This window comes from Coptis chinensis, chromosome 1, assembly GCF_015680905.1.
Source record: "Coptis chinensis isolate HL-2020 chromosome 1, ASM1568090v1, whole genome shotgun sequence".
Classification (NCBI taxonomy): Eukaryota; Viridiplantae; Streptophyta; class Magnoliopsida; order Ranunculales; family Ranunculaceae; genus Coptis; species Coptis chinensis.
The window spans coordinates 55,105,133-55,112,687 of record NC_141456.1 but is presented as its reverse complement, the minus strand read 5'-3'; the positions used below and the strand labels follow the sequence as shown (position 1 = coordinate 55,112,687).

The window sequence follows — 7,555 nt, the reverse complement described above, 5'->3', positions numbered from 1 at the left end:
GATAGCATACAATTGATTAATAGAAGACAAAAAGATGGAAGACTTTATAATTTGCCATCATCAAAAGATAGTTTTGGTCTAATCGTTGGCAATGGTGATGAAATTTAACGAGCACGAGATGTTATTGTAGACAAAAAAGGATTTGGCTTGAAGAGAATCAACGAATTGCTTCCAAGTTTCATGGCAATCAAAGTATCCACTTTTGTTCCCCATCTTTGAAGATGGATCTGAGACTTGACATTCCATATAGAAACAATGCAAGAGTTGGAAAAAGAAAAAAATATTAGCATGAGAGAATACTATGCTTTTAGATTACAACTTCGAGGAGCCTTGATGAAGGCGGACAATAGTTAAGTGGGGAAAAAATTGAGATGAAGAACTTTGTGTAGATTCTTATCGGTTGTTGAACAAAATAGAATGGATTGGGGTTCAAATAATCAACAAACGATTCGGGCGAATTGTGTATCAAGGATTAGTAGATGCGGTTGTTTCTTTGGTGACACGAGGCCCGGTAAATCAGAGGCAAACGGTTAGTTCTTCCTTCATCTTTCCACAGGTGGTCCCTCGGTACATGGTAGAACTATCAAGATGCCATTGCAATATCACGTGCACGTTCCCGGATCTCTTCATTACTTTTACATGCAACCCTAAATGGCGAAATCCGAGAGATGTATTGACATGATAGCTCCCGGTTATAAACCGAAGACTTTCCCCGATATTGTTGCAAGAGTTTTGAGATGAAATTGCACCTAACCGGATGACTAATTTACAAAAGCGCCAAAAGAAATTTGGGAAGGCTTGGGCGGGGTAACCTATATACTATCTTTGTTTTAATTAATTTAAAAATTCATAATATTTTATGAAAATATTAATAAATCACGGGTTTTGTTAATGTTTTGCAGCATTATACACTATTGAATTCCAAAAGATTTACTTTTTTCGGACAACGCTCAGCTACTACTCCTTCACTAATCAACAAGCTCATATCAGCAGAGTTACCCAGACCCAATTGGTGACAAAATTGCTTATGATTGATGCTAGAATTCATGATACATGGGCCATCGCGGAATAGAAAACTTAGATTCCCCTTGCATGAATGAGAAAAAGTGTACTAAGTTCTATCCAAGACCGTTTAGTGAAGAAACAACCATTGACGACAATGACTTCACGCGGTTCACGAGGCTAAATAACCATCGAAAGGGAATGAAGAAGAATATAGAAGTTGATAATGATTGGGTTGTTCCACATAATGTTGATTTGATAGTTAAGTACCAAGCTCATATTAATGTGGAACAACTTTGCAACAAGGGAAGATCAATCAAATACCTTTTCAAATACATTAACAAGGGAAGGGACGGAGGACTACTTGCAATTATTGTTGAAAACATGGTTCTGAGACAAAGATAGTACTCATCAAATAGTAAAGGGCGTTGATGAAGTTGCAAATTTCTTAGACTGCCGATTCTTATCTCGCTTCTCAAGTTTGGAGACTATTGAAATTTGATATTCAAGATCTAAGACCTTGGCGTTGAAAGGTTATCATTCCATCTTGAAGGTGAGCAATTGGTTTATTATAGTGAGAGAGATGATGCAAAAGAGATGTTGTAAACAGGAAATCTTCATCAAAACCAAGTTCACAGAGTGGTTTAAAGCAAATATTGAGTATCCGTAATTAGCTATGGGTCTTAACGTATGTCGATTTTCCTACTCAATTAAGATGGGATAAGAAGGAAAGGAAGTGGAAACCAAGAAAAATGGGAAGAAAAATTGCGTGTACTACTACATCCTCCTTCGCCGAGAGAGATTTTATCTGCGATTTGTTGTCAATATCGTCAAAGGTCCTTTGTCTTATGAACATATTAAAATTGTTAATGGAAAAGTTTATCCAACTTTCGAGCAAAGATGTCGTATATTTTATTACATATTCCATATTAACTTTTTTTTATATTGTTTTCTTGCCTAAAAATCTGTCGCGTATACTTTTAGAAGTTCAAACCGATTCATATGTCTTGATTCAAAACCTCTCCATCTATGTTCATGTTTTAAAAACAGCACACAACTTCGCACACAACATTTTGTTCTTGGGCTTTCAAGAACCTATTTGCCCGGCATTTTTGGAATTTCAAATATAAATAAAGTCATAACAGAAAAGCCGGGTGATTTTAGTATTTTATTTCTTTACAAGAAGCACTCACTCTAATGTTTCGGGCAGTTTTATTGTAGACATTTGCTTCCACACCTCTGCGGTTCTTAACTATCTCACTTAGAATAAAGCTGTGTACCTTTTCTCATCGTTTGGTGGCGGACAACCTTGCCATTATTTCTATCTCAAGTTTTCTACTACAAAGATCTTCCCCGCAGTGACATCACTCTGCGGTTCTTAACTATCTCACTTCGAATGAACTGTGTACCTTTTCTCTAATGTGCGGCCAAAAGCTCCATCACTAAAAAGCGTATTTTATGAGCTAATAAAAGAGAGAACCTCCCTACTTAGTCACCACTCGAAAGTACTGGCGGAATCCGGGATAATCCTTTGTTCCATAGGCTATTTTAGCCAATAATTCTATTATATAGTACTAGCAGGCACAAGCAACTTCGAAAAATCTGTTTTCTTCTAAATCTGGGCCCATTTTCAAGATTGACTTGCAATGCGATTGCTATGATTGATATCTTCCTTCAATCGACCGAAGTCGGAATTAGATTGGATGGGGCGATGGGGAATAAAATTAGAGTTGTTCTCTCCCAAGTCCTGACATATTTTGCATGATAAAAGCTCCTAATGCCCAAATCTAATGGGATGTCTCCCACCGATTAAAGGAAACCAATCCTGCAAAAGCAGTTATTCCAAAAATAATAATAAGAAGACAATATTATATATATATATATATATACAACACTTCTTACTTTTTTGTTTTACACGCTACTTTGGAGATTTGATTAATGTACTATCACAAAACTAACATTCTAATATATCTTTGAAAATCAAGGACTTCTGTGAATGTATTACTTGAAATTAAGATAAGAGGAGAGTTTACACGTTATCGAGAATTCATTTAGATGTAAAAACATTTCATTAGAAAAAGATATTGAAACAAAAAAAATAGTATGTATTAATCATAAAACCTTAGCTCATTTATGATGGTTTTTACTATTAAAATGCAATTCATATTGTTACATTTTTATTCTAATTTTTCATTTTATATCAAGGCACATGGATTACTTGAGGACGACAAAGGAATGGGATGACGCCATGGAGGAAGCAAGTCATTGCTTAAGTTCCAAAGTCTTTGAGACAATTGTTCGTCACATTGATTTTGTTTTGTGGGGTGACATATCCTGAAAAACTTTGGGAGAAACATCAAAAGCACCTCGGAGAAGATATTTTGTTTTACGATATAGAAAGAAGAATAATAATGAGAATCTCCAACTCAACAAGAACAGATTAGAAATGAGACTCTCTGTGAGATTGAACAAATTATGGTTGAAAAAGGATTATCTCTCACAAACATTCCCGATTTCCCGAAATTTAATATGTCTTCAAGGATCTCAAATGGATAACAGATTGATTCACTACACCATAATAGGATATTTGCAACACGACCTTTTTGATTTCTAACTGTTATTTACCGTTAAGTAAATTTCCAACGCTTAAATAAAGCGTTAGCAATATTGTAAAGCGTTACTTTATTTGGTTGAATTTCCGGAATTAATTGCCAACGCTTAAAAAGCGTTGGAGAAGTGTTACAAATTAAAATTTTGAAAATTTCGCGAAAGAGCGAAACGAAAAAAACGAAATATCATTGAGTTAAAAACGAAAATTTCTTTCTCTCCTCGCTCTCTAAAATCCTCCCACTCTATGCTTCACCTCCCTCAAAAACCGTAACTACCACCTCGATTTCCATCTCGCCACTGATTCTAATCTCAAATTATCTCAACACGGAGAGTATTTATACGACGGCTTAATTTTATTCTCTCCAACTGTTCAGAAATTTGGTGGGTCTCTAGATTTGAATTCTGTTTTGGGGTTTTGTTGATTCCGGCAGGAATTTGATTCTTATCTCGAAGAACATTTTGGTAAGCCAGCCTGTACCGAAGAGCTTGTAGGTCTTAGGGTTCCACACCAGTATACAATTTTGAGCTTTCAACATCCCTTGACTTGCCCTAGTCTCATCCATCAATTTTGAAAAAGGTCTATAGTTTCGTCTATTTTGTTCATTTTTTTTCCTTTTTCATACTATATGCTTTTCCTCGCCAACATTCTCGCATAGTTTCCATTTTTTTTTTTTTTTTTTTTTTATTTTTTTGAAATTTATTTTGAATTAGGGATGCGTGTTTTGTACCCTCTCATCAGCATTTGGACATTTACTACTGTTTCGTTTAGTCACTGTGTACATCATATACGTTTTGCATTTTGGATTTTTAGATTTGTTTTTCAGTCAATAAGTCTGAGCCCTTAATTTTGTTCCAAGCTATATTAGTTTTTACTGAACTTTGTGCCGTTGTTATCTACCAAAGCTATTACTGTTATCTTTTTTTTCTGAGAAGCTCTTATTCAAATGAAAATTCTGCAGGTAGCTCAAGAGATAGAATCGGAAGCGAAGTTTCAAAATGACTTTATCACTCAGCTGGTAATCATCTTAATATCTTACAAGTTTGTGTACTAAGTTACTAACTTCTTAAATTCTAGCATTTTAGTTCTAGAATTTTAGTTCCATATATATATATATATAGCGCTGCTCTTAAAAAGCATACTCATCATAGAGAAAGTCATCCACTCATCCTAATAATCAATTTTTTCTGCAAATCTAGATTTTACAACAGAGCATCTGTACCGCCTTTCAAATCGACTGATCTAGCAAATCAACTTTTTAGATGAGTTCCATAGTTTTGGACAGGACAGGTGGGAACCAGGAGGTAAAGCCTCTGTTAAAGCAATCGGGCAAATGCTAGTATACTAGCTTACTAGCTTTAGTAGCTTGTGTACTAGCCTGTTAAAGGAAGCAGGGGTACGCTGATTTGGGATGCTAACTAAGTAGATGCGTAAGCGAAGGTCGCGAAAAGCAAGCGGGCAACAAGTGGATCGGGCTAATGGTTTATTTGCTCGTTAGGCTTTCCTGTTCAAGCAGGCATAGGAACAGTTAAGCCAGCATAGAGCAAAGCTCAACCAATAGGCTATTTGCTATAGTTCAAAGCTCTGTTCATAGAAGGTCCGGAGACATGAGAAGGTGGTTTACTTACTTGCTGCCTTTAAGAGCAAGGCGGTCTAGCTGCTGTTCCAAACCTTTCATGCCACCTAAAGGGAGAACGAGATGCGAAGAATGGGCAAAGGAGCAGATCAGGTTGTTTACTTACTTTTGTACTAGCGTGAGCGTATTTGTGTGTTAAAGGAGTACTTTATTTGGGCTGCTAAGTAGAAGTAGAAGCTATAGGCGAAAGGCTTTTTGGCGCCTTGCTGTTAAGTAAGGTGGGAAGCTAGCTACTTGCTTGTTAAAGGTGCTTGCCCGCTGCTATTTGTGGATCTGGAGTTTCTTGCCCTATAGCCGATTGTGCTACTTTCAATCCTTAGTATTAGTAAGGATTAGGTGAGAGGGCTATCTCATAGTTGTTACTGTGCTTTCTGGATACCTTTCCATGCTTTAACAAGCCAGCTATGCACCTTGCTCTTATAAGCAAGTAGCTTTGATTTGGGAATAAGCTGGAAGTAAAGTAGTATGAGTTGAAGTGAAGGGCGCTAGTAAATAATGATAAGTAGAGCGGAACACTGTTGGCTGAACAAAAGGCATTATGACTTGAGAAAAGTAAGATCTCCCATCTATTTATGGAAAAGGAGCTCTAATGGTACTTTAAAATAAGAATAATAGGGACTAATAGCCAAATACAGGCTTTTGAGTTTGTAGCTAGGCAGCTACTCTCTAACTTCCAGCTATTCTTCCTTCTCTTATGGGACTTGAAGCCAAGTAAAGGCAGCTTGCTGTTGAGTTATAGTCTTTAAGATATGGGACTTAGGCGGGGAACCTCAGTTAAACAAACTAGTAATCTAATCAGTCATATAATCTTAGGCTTCACTACCTGACTTATCAGCCAGCAAGTAAACTACTTTAACCCCTGAAATCTAAGTAAGGAGTTGGCAGCCGTTTGAGCTAGGAGTTGAACCAAGGCCCGATATTCCGGACTTAGAGATAGTAGTTCCCAAGTATGATATGAAATAGGAAGGATAAAGGCCTTGTCCTCATCTTCCTGTACTTTCATTTTAAGACTTTAGCATTATTTATTGCAGGTTTTACTTAGCCAATGCCATCGATTTAGAGCACTGGTACTTCTTGGTAGATTTCTTGACATGGGACCTTGGGCTGTTGATCTGGTAATTTGCTCTGTTGTTCTTTTATTATTTGATTACAAATTTGTACTGCGTGGTTTTTTAAGGAATGTTCTGTGAGAATGGATTATGCATCTAATGTAATTTATGAATATTGCATGTGTAATGGACAGTCCTGGACTCCTGGCTTAATATGGTACCAAAGTACATAGTAGGCCTAAAGGTTTTCTTTATGGAATTTTCGCTGTTCTTGTAGGCTTTATCTGTTGGAATCTTTCCATATGTTCTAAAATTGCTACAAACATCAGCAATGGAATTGAGGCAAATTCTTGTTTTCATATGGACCGAAGATCCTTGCTCTAGATAAGGTATTACTAAATAAGCCTTTTTTGTCTCTATGGTAATGTTTTGCTTCTAGTCCGGTCAACTTTGGGAATGATTTTCATTTTTACTTAAGGTATTCTTGTTAAATATGTAAATGATCTTTGCACAAAGATCTTTCTTTATCAACAGTGTATGGACATTTATCATGGTAGTTCATTAGCCTCTATGAAATGGAAGTCTCGACTAGTTAGGTACCTATAAAAAAAAAGAGCTCTAGTTTATGAAAAGATCAACACCATCCTAGGCTTATGCGTAATAATTCTAAATAATTCTTGACATTGGATCTGATTCCTTCAGAGATGTTGGAGGGGCGAAGACTGGGATGGCGATGAAAAGGTTAGGGCCGAGCTAAATATTGTCAAAAAGTCTGCTGACTTTTGTTTCAGATGGAAGCCCATTGGTTAGGCAGAGCTTGCTGTTGGTAAGGAATTTGAGCCACTTTTCATGAGTGTAATGTTATTACATGAAAAAGCATGAATAATTCATAAGAGGGATGAAGGAGTCATTGCTTTTTAGTTTTTAAGGGGATGTGGGTAATTTTGGCTTGAAATTAATTCTTCATGCACGTAAAGTACCATTATAACATTTTTCACACCTGTTTGGATCTGGTGGACGAGGAAAAATTGTCAGTGTTGTATACACTTTTACCTATAAATTGTTAATTGCTCAAGTGCATTCTTTTGACAGCTTTTGCACGCTTTGCTTTTGGTCACAATAAGCACCTGGAAGTCCATTGCTGCTGCCTATTGGAAGCCACAGTCAAACTTCTCTACTGAGTTCCTTACCTTCTTTGGCTAATATTAATGGCCCAGGCGTGGTATAATGGCCCGGGCCAGTACATGCAGGGTGGAAGTT

The 7,555-nt window shown here is 36.7% G+C and overlaps 1 long non-coding RNA gene across 2 annotated transcripts; it reads left to right on the top strand.

Annotated features, from left to right (window-relative positions):
- Positions 1-3,851: 3,851 nt before the first annotated feature.
- On the top strand, positions 3,852-7,032 carry LOC147524599 (uncharacterized). Of its 2 annotated transcripts, XR_015197037.1 has the most exons (6): positions 3,852-4,074; positions 4,572-4,628; positions 4,810-5,339; positions 6,278-6,361; positions 6,573-6,684; positions 6,998-7,032. It is a non-coding gene; the product is annotated as an uncharacterized LOC147524599 (long non-coding RNA). The 2 variants fall into 2 exon arrangements; XR_015197038.1 differs by lacking the exon at positions 4,810-5,339 and having other exon boundaries at positions 6,998-7,030.
- Positions 7,033-7,555: the final 523 nt, after the last annotated feature.